We start from the raw sequence: 18859 nt of genomic DNA on the forward strand, positions 1-18859 counted from the left end.
TCGAGGGGGCGGGGGAGTGTCTGACGGGGCACCAGAGGGCAGGGATCCAGCTAGGCACGGAAGGGTCAGGGCACAAGGGGGGTTCACGTTCAGGCAGGAAATGTTGACGTCACTGAGGGAGAGAGGACGGCGATTCGAGACAGCAGGTTGGGCAAAGACCTGAGGTGGCACGAGTTGGGGGATGGGGCTCAGAGCCAGGGAAGGAAAGGCTGAGGTGACATCAGAGGAGGGCTCAGGGTCTGGGCGGGAAAGGCTGAGATGATGCTGGAGGAGGGCTCAGAGCCAGGACGTGAAAGGCTGAGGTGATGCCAGAGGAGGGCTCAGGCTCTGGAGAGGAAAGGCTGAGGTGATGCCGGAGGAGGGTTCAGGGTCTGGGCGGGAAAGGCTGAGGTGATGCTGGACAAGGGCTCAGGGTCTGGGCGGGAAAGGCAGAGGTGATGCCAGAGGAGGACTCAGGGCCAGGGCGGGAAAGGCTGAGGTGATGCCAGAGGAGGGCTCAGGGTCTAGGCAGGAAAGGCTGAGGTTATGCCAGAGGAGGGCTCAGGCTCTGGGGAGGAAAGGCTAAGGTGATGCTGGAGGAGGGGCTCAGAGCCAGGGTGGGAAAGGCTGAGATGATGCTGGACGAGGGCTCAGGGTCTAGACAGGAAAGGCTGAGGTGATGCCGGAGGAGGGCTCAGGGTCTAGGCAGGAAAGGCTGAGGTGATGCCAGAGGAGAGACTCAGGGTATAGGCAGGAAAGGCTGAGGTGATGCCGGAGGAGAGACTCAGGGTCTAGGCAGGAAAGGCTGAGGTGATGCCAGAGGAGAGACTCAGGGTCTAGGCAGGAAAGGCTGAGGTGATGCCAGAGGAGGGCTCAGGGTATAGGCAGGAAAGGCTGAGGTGATGCCGGAGGAGGGCTCAGGGTCTAAGCAGGAAAGGCTGAGGTGATGCCAGAGGAGAGACTCAGGGTATAGGCAGGAAAGGCTGAGGTGATGCCGGAGGAGGGCTCAGGGTCTAAGCAGGAAAGGCTGAGGTGATGCCAGAGGAGAGACTCAGGGTCTAGGCAGGAAAGGCTGAGGTGATGCCAGAGGAGGGCTCAGGGCCAGGGCGGGAATGGCTGAGGTGATGCCAGAGGAGAGACTCAGGGTCTAGGCAGGAAAGGCTGAGGTGATGCCGGAGGAGGGCTCAGGGTCTGGGCGGGAAAGGCTGAGGTGATGCCAGAGGAGAGACTCAGGGTATAGGCAGGAAAGGCTGAGGTGATGCCAGAGGAGAGATTCAGGGTCTAGGCAGGAAAGGCTGAGGTGATGCCAGAGGAGAGACTCAGGGTCTAGGCAGGAAAGGCTGAGGTGATGCCAGAGGAGGGCTCAGGGCCAGGGCGGGAATGGCTGAGGTAATGCAGGAGGAGGGGCTCAGAGCCAGGGTGGAAAGGCTGAGGTGATGCCGGAGGAGGGCTCAGGGTCTGGGCAGGAAAGGCTGAGGTGATGCCAGAGGAGGGCTCAGGGTCTAGGCAGGAAAGGCTGAGGTGATGCCAGAGGAGGGCTCAGGCTCTGGGGAGGAAAGGCTAGGGTGATGCTGGAGGAGGGGCTCAGAGCCAGGTGGGAAAGGCTGAGATGATGCTGGACGAGGGCTCAGGGTCTAGACAGGAAAGGCTGAGGTGATGCTGGAGGAGGGCTCAGAGCCAGGACATGAAAGGCTGAGGTGATGCCGGAGGAGGGCTCAGGGTCTAGGCAGGAAAGGCTGAGGTGATGCTGGAGGAGGGGCTGAGAGCCAGGGCATGAAAGGCTGAGGTGATGCTGGACGAGGGCTCAGGGTCTAGGCGGGAAAGGCTGAGATGATGCTGGAGGAGGGCTCAGGGTCTGGGCGGGAAAGGCTGAGGTGATGCCAGAGGAGAGACTCAGGGTCTAGGCAGGAAAGGCTGAGGTGATGCCAGAGGAGGGCTGAGGGCCAGGGTGGGAAAGGCTGTGGTGATGCTGGAGGAGGGCTCAGGGTCTTGACAGGAAAGGCTGAGGTAATGCAGGAGGAGGGGCTCAGATTCAGGGTGGGAAAGGCAGAGGTGGTGCCAGAGGAGGGCTCAGGCTCTGGGGAGGAAAGGCTGAGGTGATGCCGGAGGAGGGTTCAGGGTCTGGGCGGGAAAGGCTGAGGTGATGCCAGAGGAGAGACTCAGGGTCTAGGCAGGAAAGGCTGAGGTGATGCCAGAGGAGGGCTCAGGGCCCGGGCGGGAAAGGCTGAGGTGATGCCGGAGGAGAGCTCAGGGCCAGGGCGGGAAAGGCTGAGGTGATGCGGGAGGAGAGCTCAGGGCCAGGGCGGGAAAGGCTGAGGTGATGCGGGAGGAGAGCTCAGGGCCAGGGCGGGAAAGGCTGTGGTGACGCTGAAGGAGCGGTCAGGGTCTTGACAGGAAAGGCTGAGGTAATGCAGGAGGAGGGCTCAGGGCCAGGGCGGGAAAGGCTGAGGTGATGCCAGAGGAGGGCTCAGGGTCTGAGCGGGAAACGCTGAGGTGATGCGGGAGGAGAGCTCAGGGCCAGGGTCTGGACGGGAAAGGCTGAGGCGATGGTGGAGCAGGGGCTCAGGATCTGGGTGGGAAAGGCTGAGGTGAAGCTGGAGGAAGGCTCAGGCTCTGGACAGGAAAGGCTGAGGTGATGGTGGAGGAGGGCTCAGGGTCTGGACGGGAAAGGCTGAGGTGATGGTGGAGCAGGGGCTCAGGGTCTGGGGAGGAAAGGCTGAGGTGATGCCGGAGCAGGGCTCAGGGTCTGAACGGGAAAGGCTGAGGTGACGCTGGAGGAGGGCTCAGGTCTGAACGGGAAAGGCTGAGGTGATGCTGGACGAGGGCTCAGGGTCTGAACGGGAAAGGCTGAGGTGACGCTGGAGGAGGGCTCAGAGTCAGGGCAGCAAAGGCTGAGGTGATGCTGCAGGAGAGACTCAGGGTCTGGGCAGGAAAGGCTGAGGTGATGCCGGAGCAGGGCTCAGGGTCTGGGTGGGAAAGGCAGAGGTGACGCTGGAGGACAGACTCAGGGTCTGGGTGGGAAAGGCTGAGGTGACGCTGGAGGAGGGGACTTAGAGTCTGGGTGGGAAAGGCTGAGGTGATGGTGGAGCAGGGCTCAGGGTCTGGGCGGGAAAGGCTGAGGTGATGCTGGACAAGGGCTCAGGGTCTAGGCAGGAAAGGCTGAGGTGATGCCAGAGGAGGGCTCAGGCTCTGGGGAGGAAAGGCTAAGGTGATGCTGGAGGAGGGGCTCAGAGCCAGGGTGGGAAAGGCTGAGATGATGCTGGACGAGGGCTCAGGGTCTAGGCAGGAAAGGCTGAGGTGATGCCGGAGGAGGGCTCAGGGTCTAGGCAGGAAAGGCTGAGGTGATGCCGGAGGAGGGCTCAGGGTCTAGGCAGGAAAGGCTGAGGTGATGCTGGAGGAGGGCTCAGGGTCTAAGCAGGAAAGGCTGAGGTGATGCCGGAGGAGGGCTCAGGGTCTGGATGGGAAAGGCTGAGGTGATGCCAGAGGAGAGACTCAGGGTATAGGCAGGAAAGGCTGAGGTGATGCCGGAGGAGGGCTCAGGGTCTGGGCGGGAAAGGCTGAGGTGATGCCAGAGGAGAGACTCAGGGTATAGGCAGGAAAGGCTGAGGTGATGCCAGAGGAGAGACTCAGGGTCTAGGCAGGAAAGGCTGAGGTGATGCCAGAGGAGAGACTCAGGGTCTAGGCAGGAAAGGCTGAGGTGATGCCAGAGGAGGGCTCAGGCCAGGGCGGGAATGGCTGAGGTAATGCAGGAGGAGGGGCTCAGAGCCAGGGTGGAAAAGGCTGAGGTGATGCCGGAGGAGGGCTCAGGGTCTGGGCGGGAAAGGCTGAGGTGATGCCAGAGGAGGGCTCAGGGTCTAGGCAGGAAAGGCTGAGGTGATGCCAGAGGAGGGCTCAGGGTCTAGGCAGGAAAGGCTGAGGTGATGCTGGAGGAGGGCTCAGGGCCAGGGTGGGAAAGGCTGAGATGATGCTGGACGAGGGCTCAGGGTCTAGACAGGAAAGGCTGAGGTGATGCTGGAGGAGGGGCTGAGAGCCAGGGCATGAAAGGCTGAGATGATGCTGGAGGAGGGCTCAGGGTCTGGGCGGGAAAGGCTGAGGTGATGCCAGAGGAGAGACTCAGGGTCTAGGCAGGAAAGGCTGAGGTGATGCCAGAGGAGGGCTGAGGGCCAGGGTGGGAAAGGCTGTGGTGATGCTGGAGGAGGGCTCAGGGTCTTGACAGGAAAGGCTGAGGTAATGCAGGAGGAGGGGCTCAGATTCAGGGTGGGAAAGGCAGAGGTGATGCCAGAGGAGGGCTCAGGCTCTGGGGAGGAAAGGCTGAGGTGATGCCGGAGGAGGGTTCAGGGTCTGGGCGGGAAAGGCTGAGGTGATGCCAGAGGAGAGACTCAGGGTCTAGGCAGGAAAGGCTGAGGTGATGCCAGAGGAGGGCTCAGGGCCCGGGCGGGAAGGCTGAGGTGATGCCGGAGGAGAGCTCAGGGCCAGGGCGGGAAAGGCTGAGGTGATGCGGGAGGAGAGCTCAGGGCCAGGGCGGGAAAGGCTGTGGTGACGCTGAAGGAGGGGTCAGGGTCTTGACAGGAAAGGCTGAGGTAATGCAGGAGGAGGGGCTCAGAGCCAGGATGGGAAAGGCAGAGGTGATGCCAGAGGAGGGCTCAGGGTCTGAGCGGGAAACGCTGAGGTGATGCCGGAGAAAGGCTCAGGGCCAGGGTGGGAAAGGCTGAGGCGATGGTGGAGCAGGGGCTCAGGATCTGGGTGGGAAAGGCTGAGGTGAAGCTGGAGGAAGGCTCAGGCTCTGGACAGGAAAGGCTGAGGTGATGGTGGAGGAGGGCTCAGGGTCTGGACGGGAAAGGCTGAGGTGATGGTGGAGCAGGGGCTCAGGGTCTGGGGAGGAAAGGCTGAGGTGATGCCGGAGCAGGGCTCAGGGTCTGAACGGGAAAGGCTGAGGTGACGCTGGAGGAGGGCTCAGGGTCTGAACGGGAAAGGCTGAGGTGATGCTGGACGAGGGCTCAGGGTCTGAACGGGAAAGGCTGAGGTGACGCTGGAGGAGGGCTCAGAGTCAGGGCAGCAAAGGCTGAGGTGATGCTGCAGGAGAGACTCAGGGTCTGGGCAGGAAAGGCTGAGGTGATGCCGGAGCAGGGCTCAGGGTCTGGGTGGGAAAGGCAGAGGTGACGCTGGAGGACAGACTCAGGGTCTGGGTGGGAAAGGCTGAGGTGACGCTGGAGGAGGGACTTAGAGTCTGGGTGGGAAAGGCTGAGGTGATGGTGGAGCAGGGCTCAGGGTCTGGGCGGGAAAGGCTGAGGTGATGCTGGACAAGGGCTCAGGGTCTAGGCAGGAAAGGCTGAGGTGATGCCAGAGGAGGGCTCAGGCTCTGGGGAGGAAAGGCTAAGGTGATGCTGGAGGAGGGGCTCAGAGCCAGGGTGGGAAAGGCTGAGATGATGCTGGACGAGGGCTCAGGGTCTAGGCAGGAAAGGCTGAGGTGATGCCGGAGGAGGGCTCAGGGTCTAGACAGGAAAGGCTGAGGTGATGCCGGAGGAGGGCTCAGGGTCTAGGCAGGAAAGGCTGAGGTGATGCTGGAGGAGGGCTCAGGGTCTAAGCAGGAAAGGCTGAGGTGATGCCGGAGGAGGGCTCAGGGTCTGGATGGGAAAGGCTGAGGTGATGCCAGAGGAGAGACTCAGGGTATAGGCAGGAAAGGCTGAGGTGATGCCGGAGGAGGGCTCAGGGTCTGGGCGGGAAAGGCTGAGGTGATGCCAGAGGAGAGACTCAGGGTATAGGCAGGAAAGGCTGAGGTGATGCCAGAGGAGAGACTCAGGGTCTAGGCAGGAAAGGCTGAGGTGATGCCAGAGGAGAGACTCAGGGTCTAGGCAGGAAAGGCTGAGGTGATGCCAGAGGAGGGCTCAGGGCCAGGGCGGGAATGGCTGAGGTAATGCAGGAGGAGGGGCTCAGAGCCAGGGTGGAAAAGGCTGAGGTGATGCCGGAGGAGGGCTCAGGGTCTGGGCGGGAAAGGCTGAGGTGATGCCAGAGGAGGGCTCAGGGTCTAGGCAGGAAAGGCTGAGGTGATGCCAGAGGAGGGCTCAGGCTCTGGGGAGGAAAGGCTAAGGTGATGCTGGAGGAGGGGCTCAGAGCCAGGGTGGGAAAGGCTGAGATGATGCTGGACGAGGGCTCAGGGTCTAGACAGGAAAGGCTGAGGTGATGCTGGAGGAGGGGCTGAGAGCCAGGGCATGAAAGGCTGAGATGATGCTGGAGGAGGGCTCAGGGTCTGGGCGGGAAAGGCTGAGGTGATGCCAGAGGAGAGACTCAGGGTCTAGGCAGGAAAGGCTGAGGTGATGCCAGAGGAGGGCTGAGGGCCAGGGTGGGAAAGGCTGTGGTGATGCTGGAGGAGGGCTCAGGGTCTTGACAGGAAAGGCTGAGGTAATGCAGGAGGAGGGGCTCAGATTCAGGGTGGGAAAGGCAGAGGTGATGCCAGAGGAGGGCTCAGGCTCTGGGGAGGAAAGGCTGAGGTGATGCCGGAGGAGGGTTCAGGGTCTGGGCGGGAAAGGCTGAGGTGATGCCAGAGGAGAGACTCAGGGTCTAGGCAGGAAAGGCTGAGGTGATGCCAGAGGAGGGCTCAGGGCCCGGGCGGGAAAGGCTGAGGTGATGCCGGAGGAGAGCTCAGGGCCAGGGCGGGAAAGGCTGAGGTGATGCGGGAGGAGAGCTCAGGGCCAGGGCGGGAAAGGCTGTGGTGACGCTGAAGGAGGGGTCAGGGTCTTGACAGGAAAGGCTGAGGTAATGCAGGAGGAGGGGCTCAGAGCCAGGATGGGAAAGGCAGAGGTGATGCCAGAGGAGGGCTCAGGGTCTGAGCGGGAAACGCTGAGGTGATGCCGGAGAAAGGCTCAGGGCCAGGGTGGGAAAGGCTGAGGCGATGGTGGAGCAGGGGCTCAGGATCTGGGTGGGAAAGGCTGAGGTGAAGCTGGAGGAAGGCTCAGGCTCTGGACAGGAAAGGCTGAGGTGATGGTGGAGGAGGGCTCAGGGTCTGGACGGGAAAGGCTGAGGTGATGGTGGAGCAGGGGCTCAGGGTCTGGGGAGGAAAGGCTGAGGTGATGCCGGAGCAGGGCTCAGGGTCTGAACGGGAAAGGCTGAGGTGACGCTGGAGGAGGGCTCAGGGTCTGAACGGGAAAGGCTGAGGTGATGCTGGACGAGGGCTCAGGGTCTGAACGGGAAAGGCTGAGGTGACGCTGGAGGAGGGCTCAGAGTCAGGGCAGCAAAGGCTGAGGTGATGCTGCAGGAGAGACTCAGGGTCTGGGCAGGAAAGGCTGAGGTGATGCCGGAGCAGGGCTCAGGGTCTGGGTGGGAAAGGCAGAGGTGACGCTGGAGGACAGACTCAGGGTCTGGGTGGGAAAGGCTGAGGTGACGCTGGAGGAGGGACTTAGAGTCTGGGTGGGAAAGGCTGAGGTGATGGTGGAGCAGGGCTCAGGGTCTGGGCGGGAAAGGCTGAGGTGATGCTGGACAAGGGCTCAGGGTCTAGGCAGGAAAGGCTGAGGTGATGCCAGAGGAGGGCTCAGGCTCTGGGGAGGAAAGGCTAAGGTGATGCTGGAGGAGGGGCTCAGAGCCAGGGTGGGAAAGGCTGAGATGATGCTGGACGAGGGCTCAGGGTCTAGGCAGGAAAGGCTGAGGTGATGCCGGAGGAGGGCTCAGGGTCTGGACGGGAAGGCTGAGGTGATGCCGGAGGAGGGCTCAGGGTCTAGGCAGGAAAGGCTGAGGTGATGCTGGAGGAGGGCTCAGGGTCTAAGCAGGAAAGGCTGAGGTGATGCCGGAGGAGGGCTCAGGGTCTGGATGGGAAAGGCTGAGGTGATGCCAGAGGAGAGACTCAGGGTATAGGCAGGAAAGGCTGAGGTGATGCCGGAGGAGGGCTCAGGGTCTGGGCGGGAAAGGCTGAGGTGATGCCAGAGGAGAGACTCAGGGTATAGGCAGGAAAGGCTGAGGTGATGCCAGAGGAGAGACTCAGGGTCTAGGCAGGAAAGGCTGAGGTGATGCCAGAGGAGAGACTCAGGGTCTAGGCAGGAAAGGCTGAGGTGATGCCAGAGGAGGGCTCAGGGCCAGGGCGGGAATGGCTGAGGTAATGCAGGAGGAGGGGCTCAGAGCCAGGGTGGAAAAGGCTGAGGTGATGCCGGAGGAGGGCTCAGGGTCTGGGCGGGAAAGGCTGAGGTGATGCCAGAGGAGGGCTCAGGGTCTAGGCAGGAAAGGCTGAGGTGATGCCAGAGGAGGGCTCAGGCTCTGGGGAGGAAAGGCTAAGGTGATGCTGGAGGAGGGGCTCAGAGCCAGGTGGGAAAGGCTGAGATGATGCTGGACGAGGGCTCAGGGTCTAGACAGGAAAGGCTGAGGTGATGCTGGAGGAGGGCTCAGAGCCAGGACATGAAAGGCTGAGGTGATGCCGGAGGAGGGCTCAGGGTCTAGGCAGGAAAGGCTGAGGTGATGCTGGAGGAGGGGCTGAGAGCCAGGGCATGAAAGGCTGAGATGATGCTGGATGAGGGCTCAGGGTCTAGGCGGGAAGGGCTGAGATGATGCTGGAGGAGGGCTCAGGGTCTGGGCGGGAAAGGCTGAGGTGATGCCAGAGGAGAGACTCAGGGTCTAGGCAGGAAAGGCTGAGGTGATGCCAGAGGAGGGCTGAGGGCCAGGGTGGGAAAGGCTGTGGTGATGCTGGAGGAGGGCTCAGGGTCTTGACAGGAAAGGCTGAGGTAATGCAGGAGGAGGGGCTCAGATTCAGGGTGGGAAAGGCAGAGGTGGTGCCAGAGGAGGGCTCAGGCTCTGGGGAGGAAAGGCTGAGGTGATGCCGGAGGAGGGTTCAGGGTCTGGGTGGGAAAGGCTGAGGTGATGCCAGAGGAGGGTTCAGGGTCTGGGCGGGAAAGACTGAGGTGATGGTGGAGGAGGGCTCAGGTTCTGGGGAGGAAAGGCTGAGGTGATGCCAGAGGAGGGCTCAGGGCCCGGGCGGGAAAGGCTGAGGTGATGCGGGAGGAGAGCTCAGGGCCAGGGCGGGAAAGGCTGTGGTGACGCTGAAGGAGGGGTCAGGGTCTTGACAGGAAAGGCTGAGGTAATGCAGGAGGAGGGGCTCAGAGCCAGGATGGGAAAGGCAGAGGTGATGCCAGAGGAGGGCTCAGGGTCTGAGCGGGAAACGCTGAGGTGATGCGGGAGGAGAGCTCAGGGCCAGGGCGGGAAAGGCTGTGGTGACGCTGAAGGAGGGGTCAGGGTCTTGACAGGAAAGGCTGAGGTAATGCAGGAGGAGGGGCTCAGAGCCAGGATGGGAAAGGCAGAGGTGATGCCAGAGGAGGGCTCAGGGTCTGAGCGGGAAACGCTGAGGTGATGCCGGAGAAAGGCTCAGGGCCAGGGTGGGAAAGGCTGAGGCGATGGTGGAGGAGGGGCTCAGGATCTGGGTGGGAAAGGCTGAGGTGAAGCTGGAGGAAGGCTCAGGCTCTGGACAGGAAAGGCTGAGGTGATGGTGGAGGAGGGCTCAGGGTCTGGACGGGAAAGGCTGAGGTGATGGTGGAGCAGGGGCTCAGGGTCTGGGGAGGAAAGGCTGAGGTGATGCCGGAGCAGGGCTCAGGGTCTGAACGGGAAAGGCTGAGGTGACGCTGGAGGAGGGCTCAGGGTCTGAACGGGAAAGGCTGAGGTGATGCTGGACGAGGGCTCAGGGTCTGAACGGGAAAGGCTGAGGTGACGCTGGAGGAGGGCTCAGAGTCAGGGCAGCAAAGGCTGAGGTGATGCTGCAGGAGAGACTCAGGGTCTGGGCAGGAAAGGCTGAGGTGATGCCGGAGCAGGGCTCAGGGTCTGGGTGGGAAAGGCAGAGGTGACGCTGGAGGACAGACTCAGGGTCTGGGTGGGAAAGGCTGAGGTGACGCTGGAGGAGGGACTTAGAGTCTGGGTGGGAAAGGCTGAGGTGATGGTGGAGCAGGGCTCAGGGTCTGGGCGGGAAAGGCTGAGGTGATGCTGGACAAGGGCTCAGGGTCTAGGCAGGAAAGGCTGAGGTGATGCCAGAGGAGGGCTCAGGCTCTGGGGAGGAAAGGCTAAGGTGATGCTGGAGGAGGGGCTCAGAGCCAGGGTGGGAAAGGCTGAGATGATGCTGGACGAGGGCTCAGGGTCTAGGCAGGAAAGGCTGAGGTGATGCCGGAGGAGGGCTCAGGGTCTAGACAGGAAAGGCTGAGGTGATGCCGGAGGAGGGCTCAGGGTCTAGGCAGGAAAGGCTGAGGTGATGCTGGAGGAGGGCTCAGGGTCTAAGCAGGAAAGGCTGAGGTGATGCCGGAGGAGGGCTCAGGGTCTGGATGGGAAAGGCTGAGGTGATGCCAGAGGAGAGACTCAGGGTATAGGCAGGAAAGGCTGAGGTGATGCCGGAGGAGGGCTCAGGGTCTGGGCGGGAAAGGCTGAGGTGATGCCAGAGGAGAGACTCAGGGTATAGGCAGGAAAGGCTGAGGTGATGCCAGAGGAGAGACTCAGGGTCTAGGCAGGAAAGGCTGAGGTGATGCCAGAGGAGAGACTCAGGGTCTAGGCAGGAAAGGCTGAGGTGATGCCAGAGGAGGGCTCAGGGCCAGGGCGGGAATGGCTGAGGTAATGCAGGAGGAGGGGCTCAGAGCCAGGGTGGAAAAGGCTGAGGTGATGCCGGAGGAGGGCTCAGGGTCTGGGCGGGAAAGGCTGAGGTGATGCCAGAGGAGGGCTCAGGGTCTAGGCAGGAAAGGCTGAGGTGATGCCAGAGGAGGGCTCAGGCTCTGGGGAGGAAAGGCTAGGGTGATGCTGGAGGAGGGGCTCAGAGCCAGGGTGGGAAAGGCTGAGATGATGCTGGACGAGGGCTCAGGGTCTAGACAGGAAAGGCTGAGGTGATGCTGGAGGAGGGCTCAGAGCCAGGACATGAAAGGCTGAGGTGATGCCGGAGGAGGGCTCAGGGTCTAGGCAGGAAAGGCTGAGGTGATGCTGGAGGAGGGGCTGAGAGCCAGGGCATGAAAGGCTGAGATGATGCTGGAGGAGGGCTCAGGGTCTGGGCGGGAAAGGCTGAGGTGATGCCAGAGGAGAGACTCAGGGTCTAGGCAGGAAAGGCTGAGGTGATGCCAGAGGAGGGCTGAGGGCCAGGGTGGGAAAGGCTGTGGTGATGCTGGAGGAGGGCTCAGGGTCTTGACAGGAAAGGCTGAGGTAATGCAGGAGGAGGGGCTCAGATTCAGGGTGGGAAAGGCAGAGGTGATGCCAGAGGAGGGCTCAGGCTCTGGGGAGGAAAGGCTGAGGTGATGCCGGAGGAGGGTTCAGGGTCTGGGCGGGAAAGGCTGAGGTGATGCCAGAGGAGAGCTCAGGGCCAGGGCGGGAAAGGCTGAGGTGATGCGGGAGGAGAGCTCAGGGCCAGGGCGGGAAAGGCTGAGGTGATGCGGGAGGAGAGCTCAGGGCCAGGGCGGGAAAGGCTGTGGTGACGCTGAAGGAGGGGTCAGGGTCTTGACAGGAAAGGCTGAGGTAATGCAGGAGGAGGGGCTCAGAGCCAGGATGGGAAAGGCAGAGGTGATGCCAGAGGAGGGCTCAGGGTCTGAGCGGGAAACGCTGAGGTGATGCCGGAGAAAGGCTCAGGGCCAGGGTGGGAAAGGCTGAGGCGATGGTGGAGCAGGGGCTCAGGATCTGGGTGGGAAAGGCTGAGGTGAAGCCGGAGCAGGGCTCAGGGTCTGAACGGGAAAGGCTGAGGTGACGCTGGAGGAGGGCTCAGGGTCTGAACGGGAAAGGCTGAGGTGATGCTGGACGAGGGCTCAGGGTCTGAACGGGAAAGGCTGAGGTGACGCTGGAGGAGGGCTCAGAGTCAGGGCAGCAAAGGCTGAGGTGATGCTGCAGGAGAGACTCAGGGTCTGGGCAGGAAAGGCTGAGGTGATGCCGGAGCAGGGCTCAGGGTCTGGGTGGGAAAGGCAGAGGTGACGCTGGAGGACAGACTCAGGGTCTGGGTGGGAAAGGCTGAGGTGACGCTGGAGGAGGGACTTAGAGTCTGGGTGGGAAAGGCTGAGGTGATGGTGGAGCAGGGCTCAGGGTCTGGGCGGGAAAGGCTGAAGTGGCAATGAAAGAGGTGCTCAGCAAGGGCGGGAAAAGGCTGAGGTGAAGCTGGAGGAGGGCTCAGGGTCTGGGCGGGAAAGGCTGAGGTGATGGTGGAGCAGGGGCTCAGGGTCTGGGGAGGAAAGGCTGAGGTGAAGCTGGAGAAGGGCTAAGGGTTTGGGCAGGAAAGGCAGAGGTGACGCTGGAGGAGGGCTCAGGGTCTGAACGGGAAAGGCTGAGGTGACGCTGGAAGAGGGCTCAGGGTCTGGACGGGAAAGGCTGAGGTGACGCTGGAGGAGGGCTCAGAGTCAGGGCAGCAAAGGCTGAGGTGATGCTGCAGGAGAGACTCAGGGTCTGGGCAGGAAAGGCTGAGGTGATGCCAGAGGAGAGACTCAGGGTCTGGGCGGGAAAGGCTTAGGTGATTGTGGAGGAGGGCTCAGGGACACGGCAGCAAAGGCTGAGGCTGTGGTGATGGTGGAAGAGGGCTCAGGGTCTGGACGGGAAAGGCTGAGGTGATGCTGCAGGTGGGGACTCAGAGCCAGGACGGGAAATGCTGAGGTGACACCAGAGAAAGGGTTCAGGGTCTAGGCAGGAAAGGCTGAGGTGATGCCGGAGGAGGGCTCAGGGTCTGGGTGGAAAAGGCTGAGGTGATGCCGGAGGAGGGCTCAGGGTATAGGCAGGAAAGGCTGAGATGATGCCAGAGAAGAGACTCAGGGTCTGGGTGGGAAAGGATGACGTGAAGCTGGAGAAGGTCTAAGGGTCTGGGCAGGAAAGGCAGAGGTGACGCTGGAGGAGGGATCAGGGCCAGGGCGGGAAAGGCTGAGGTGACGCTGGAGGAGAGACTCAGGGTCTGGGCGGGAAAGGCTGAGGTGATTGTGGAGGAGGGCTCGGGGACACGGCAGCAAAGGCTGAGGCTGTAGTGATGGTGGAAGAGGGCTCAGGGTCTGGACGGGAAAGGCTGAGGTGATGCTGGAGGTGGGGACTCAGAGCCAGGGCGGGAAATGCTGAGGTGACACCAGAGAAAGGGCTCAGGGTCTAGGCAGGAAAGGCAGAGGTGACGCTGGAGGAGGGCTCAGGGTCTGGGCAGGAAAGGCTGAGGTGATGCTGGAGGAGGGGCTCAGGGTCTGTGCAGGATAGGCAGAAGTGACGCTGGAGTTGAGACTCAGGGTCTGGGCGGGAAAGGCTGAGGTGAGGCCGGAGGAGGGCTCAGGGTCTGGATGGGAAAGGCTAAGGTGATGGTGGAGGAGGGCTCAGAGACTAGGCAGGAAAGGCTGAGGTGAGGCCGGAGGAGGGGCTGAGAGCCAGGGCATGAAAGGCTGAGGTGATGCCAGAGCAGGGCTCAGGGTCTGGGTGGGAAAGGCAGAGGTGACGCTGGAGGACAGACTCAGGGTCTGGACGGGAAAGGCTGAGGTGACGCTGGAGGAGGGACTTAGAGTCTGGGTGGGAAAGGCTGAGGTGATGGTGGAGGAGGGGTTCAGGGTCTGGGTGGGAAAGGCTGAAGTGAAGCTGGAGGAGGGCTCAGGGACACGGCAGCAAAGGCTGAGGGTGAGGTGATGGTGGAAGAGGGCTTAGGGTCTGGACGGGAAAGGCTGAGGCGATGGTGGAGGAGGGCTGAGGGTCTGGGTGGGAAAGGCTGAGGTGATGGTGGAGGAGGGCTCAGGGTCTGGGCGGGAAAGGCTGCGGTGATGCCGGGGGAGGGTTCAGGGTCTGGGTGGGAAAGGCTGAGGTGATGGTGGAGGAGGGCTCAGGGTCTGGGCGGGAAAGGCTGCGGTGATGGTGAAGGAGGGCTCAGGGTCTAGGCGGGAAAGGCTGAGGTGATGCCGGAGGAGGGGCTTAGGGTCTGCGAGGGAAGGGCTGAGGTGATGCTGGAGAAGGGGTGTCTAAACACTGTGGAAATGCTCATGTTTTTGTTTTTCTTCCCTGGAGTGAAGAGAATCTGAACTGATGTTGAGAAACATGTGTCATTTCCAATGAGATTCTTAGGATAATTAAATAAACACTGCCTTTTCTAATTAACGGTGCAATAAAAGGTTTTCCAGAGAAATAATAATAAAATGCACAACTGAATTTTGTTGGGAGAAATTGGGGCTTGTTCTAATGTCTGTCTTCTGTTATACCTGTCTATTCCAGCACTTCCAAACACAGGAAGAACAAAGTATCTGAGCAGTGTCCAGGAAACAGGAGGAAGGAAAACAAGTAAATGAACACGGAGAAGAAGCAAAGGAACTCTGGGCACAGTCACCTCCCTGTAATCAGACCTCAGGTCATGTAATTACACTGTAAGGGGCTCTTGAGTCTTTTAATACCTTGAGCAACGTGACTGCCCTGTAATCAGAGTCCAGGTCTGTGCTGTTTTGTCCTTTTGACATTATGCTCCATTAGCTGGCTAAAAGAAAAGGAGTACTTGTGGCACCTTAGAGACAAATTTATAAATTTGTTAGTCTCTAAGGTGCCACAAGTACTCCTTTTCTTTTTGAGAATACAGACTAACACGGCTGCTACTCTGAAACCTGTGATTAGCTGGCTAGTGAGAGTGACTGCCCTGTAATCAGGGTGCAAGTCACTTCCTCCTCGCTTTCGAGGGACATGAACTCTTTGGTAACTTGAGCAATGTGGCCTCCCTGTAACTAGGGTCCGGGTCTTTGCCCACTTGCTCGTTTGGCATTACGCCTTGTTGTGGTCCTCTAGTCAGGATGACAACCCTGTAATCAGGGAGCAAGTCACATTCCTTTTGGATCTGGGGGATACTGAGCTCTTTGGAACCCTGAGCAGGGTGACTCACCTCCCTGTAATTCAGGGTCAGGTCTCTCCCATTTTGCTGTTTTGGCATTCTTCCTTACTAGCAATCTAGTCAAAGTGACCACGTGTAATTGGGGTGCTTGTCACACCACTCTGTAGTATGGGAAATACTTAGCCCGCTCATACCGTGCGGAATGTGACCTCCCTGTAATTTGGGGTCAGGTCTCTGCCCTTTTGGTCCCGGGCTCTATGCACGTTTATCTTGCTAATCAGCGTGACCACCCGGTAATTAGGGTGCAGGTCGAATCCCTCTCATTTATCAGGCATTAGGGTTATTTTAGGACCCTTAGGAGCACGACCATCCTGTAATGAGGGTTCAGGTCTACAGCTGACTTCTGTGATTGTGCTCCTTAATCCATTAGTCAGGGTGACCACCTTGTAATCAGGGTGAGAGTCCCATTTCTCTCGCTTATAGGAGCTACTGTGCTTACTTCAGCCATGTGACCTCCCTGTAAGTAGGGTTCAGGTCTCTGTCCTTTGCTCATCTGGGATTGTGTCTTGCTCTCAGCCCAATCAGTTTGACTGCTCTGTAATTTTGTGCAGGTCACGTGCCTCTTATTTACGGAGGATTTGTTTCCCCTTAGTGCTTTGGGCTGAGTGACCACCCTGTAAGTAGGGTTCAGGTTTCCTCCTTTTCTCTTTCTTGTGATGTATTTTCCATTATTTGGCTAGCCCAAGGGACCGCCCTGTCAGTAGGGTTCAGGTCCTTTCCCCTTTGGCTCCTTTGGGTTGTTGGGCTAGTCACTTGGACCCCACCCTGTAATCAGAGTGCAGGTCTTGTCCCTTTTCCCTTTGTTTTTTGGAGGGGAGGAAGATTGGTTGAGTTTAACACTGTAGGTTGAATGACCTGTTTTGATGAGCTCTCTTTCTGTTCTGGGAAGTCCCCCTTTGTTTTGTACGGATGTGTTTGTGAGAGCACGTGATAGAAGTGGGTGTGCAAGCTTTTAAATTTTTATTTTTTTATTTTTCTTTTTTTAAGTTAAATCGCTGCAGCGCTTTTTCTTTACTCTTCTCCGAATTGGAAAAAGAGCTCAAAGGGTATTAATATATTTATCCTCCTCCTCCCCACAAAAGGGAAGAGTAAAGGCTCAGATGTCATGTTTTAGTGCCTTAGGCAGCATGACCTCCCTGTAAACAGGGAACTGGTCTCTCCACTTTTGCTCTGTTTAGGTTGAGCTCCTTTTAGTGGGCTGATGGCAATGACTGGCCTTTAAGGAGGGCAAATTAGGTCACATGTCTGTGACTCACAGGTAGTGCAGTATCCCTTAGTGCTTGGGCAGCATAACCACCCTGTCTCCAGGGTTCAGGTTTCTGCCCTTTATTCTTTTGCCACCATGCTACTTCAGCTGGTTGGTTTGAGTCCTGACACTGTAATTAGGGGAGAGTTGGTGTCTCTCTGGCTTCTGGGGGATATTGAATTCTTTGGTAACTTGAGCAATGTGACCCCCCTGTAACTAGGGTCCAGGTCTTTGCCCACTTGCTCGTTTGGCATTATGCCATGCTCTGGCCCATTAGTCAGCGTGACAACCCAGTAATTAGGGTGCATGTCACAAGTATCTACAGAGTGGGACATATTGAGCGCTTTGTTACTCTGAGGAGTTTGACCTTCCTGTAAATCAGGAATGCTGTTTGGCTAATCCCAGTGACCACCCTGTAATCAGGGTACAGGTTGCATCTCTCTTTTGAAATCTGGTGGATTAGAACCATGGGCAGCTTGACCTCCCTGTAATTAGGGTTTGGTCTCCAAGGCCCTTTGGGTCTCTTGACATTGTGCTGTCTTCACTGCCCGAGGCGAATGACTGCCCTGTAATCAGGGAATCTGGTCTTGGCCCTCTGGACCCTTGTCACTAGGCCAAGTAAGCCAGCTGGTCTGAATGAGCACCCTGTAAACAGGGTACAGGTCTCCTCAGACACTATTTGTGGTGCCCCCCATGAAACTGTGTCCAGAGTCCTGGCCCTTCACACTGCGCTTCCAACTTGCCTGGAATTCTGCAGCCAAGTTTCCTGCTTTCTTCCCTGCATACTGTGCTCCTGGAGACCCGACATCCTGCTCCTGTTGCAGGTAAGCTCTGAAAGGGAGGGTCCTGTGGCAGTTTTGGACGACGTCAATCCAGGCATTATACCTTGTGACAATGATTTTGGAATACTTGTCAATTAATTCCATACTGCCCTTAATCCTCCAATTCCTCTTGATTTTGTATGGAGACCGCCTGTTGTAACAGTTGTCAAAGGGAAACTTGGAGACTGTTGCTCTGCAGTCAAATGGGTTTGGTACTTTTGTCACGCAGTGGGGCTGAAGCGGAGAGGAAAGTCCTTATGAAAGTGTCTGAGGACCGCATCTTGTAGTTGAATATCCAGGCTGCCTGCAGACCTTGAAAACCATGCTAGATCAGTAGTTTACACTCAGTTTGCGTTTGGGATGTGGCGTTGTCGTAAGGGCGTCTGATTTCCACACTCCTGTATGCTCTCTCTCTCTGTTTCAGGCAGCTCCAAGCACAAATGGACAAGAAGGAAGTGTCAGGAATGTGAAGCAAAGAAGAGGAAAGAGGACAAGTCACTGAAGATGGAGAAGAAGGAAAGGGACTCTGGGCACAGTAACCTCCCTGTAATCAGACCTGAGGTCATGTAGGGACACTGTATGGGGATCTCTAGCCTTTTAATCCCTTGAGCAGCGTGACCGCCCTGTAAGCAGGGTCCAGGTCAGTGCTGTTTTGTCCTTTTGACATAATGGTCCACAAGCTGGCTAGTGAGAGTGACTGCCCTGTAATCAGGGTGGAAGTCACCTTCCCCTCGCTTTTGAGGGACATTGATCTCTTTGGTATCTTGAGGAATGTGACCTCCCTGTAACTAGGGTCCAGGTCTTTGCCCACTTGCTCATTTGGCATTATGCCGTGCTCTGGCCCACTAGTCAGCGTGACAACCCTGTAATTAGGGTGCACATCAAAAGTATCTATAGAATGGGACGTATTGAGCCCTTTAGTACTCTGAGGAGTTTGACCTTCCTTTAAATCAGGTTACGGTCTCTGCTATTTGGCTAATCCCAGTGACCACGCTGTAATCAGGGTACAGGTTGCATCTCTCTTTTGAAATCTGGTGGATTAGAACCATGGCAACTCGACCTCCCTGTAATTAGGGTTTGGTCTCCAAGGCCCTTTGGGTCTCTTGACATTGTGCTGTCTTCACAGCCTGAGGCGAGTGACCGCTCTGTAATCAGGGAATCTGGTCTTGGCCCCCTGGTCTCTTATCACTAGGCCAAGTAAGCCAGCTGGTCTGAATGAGCACCCTGTAAACGGGGTACAGGTCTCCTCAGACACTATTTGTGTGCCCCCATGAAACTGTGTCCAGAGTCCTGGCCCTTCACACTGCGCTTCCAACTTGCCTGGAATTCTGTAGCCAAGTTTCCTGCTTTCTTCCCTGCATACTGTGCTCCTGGAGACCCGACATCCTGCTCCTGTTGCAGGTAAGCTCTGAAAGGGAGGGTCCTGTGGCAGTTTTGGACGACGTCAATCCAGGCAGTATACCTTGTGACAATGATTTAGGAATACTTGTCAATTAATTCCATACTGCTCCTAATCCTCCAATTCCTCTTGATTTTGTATGGAGACCGCCTGTTGTAACAGTTGTCAAGGGGAAACTTGGAGACTGTTGCTCTGCAGTCAAATGGGTTTGGTACTTTTGTCACGCAGTGGGGCTGAAGCGGAGAGGAAAGTCCTTATGAAAGTGTCTGAGGACCGCATCTTGTAGTTGAATATCCAGGCTGCCTGCAGACCTTGAAAACCATGCTAGATCAGTAGTTTACACTCAGTTTGCGTTTGGGACGTGGCGTTGTCGTAAGGGCGTCTGATTTCCACACTCCTGTATGCGCTCTCTCTCTGTTTCAGGCAGCTCCAAGCACAAATGGACAAGAAGGAAGTGTCAGGAATGTGAAGCAAAGAAGAGGAAGGAGGACAAGTCACTGAAGATGGAGAAGAAGGAAAGGGACTCTGGGCACAGTAACCTCCCTGTAATCAGACCTGAGGTCATGTAGGGACACTGTACGGGGATCTCTAGCCTTTTAATCCCTTGAGCAGCGTGA

Source organism: Dermochelys coriacea, chromosome 26 (assembly GCF_009764565.3).
Source record: "Dermochelys coriacea isolate rDerCor1 chromosome 26, rDerCor1.pri.v4, whole genome shotgun sequence".
Lineage (NCBI taxonomy): Eukaryota > Metazoa > Chordata > Testudines > Dermochelyidae > Dermochelys > Dermochelys coriacea.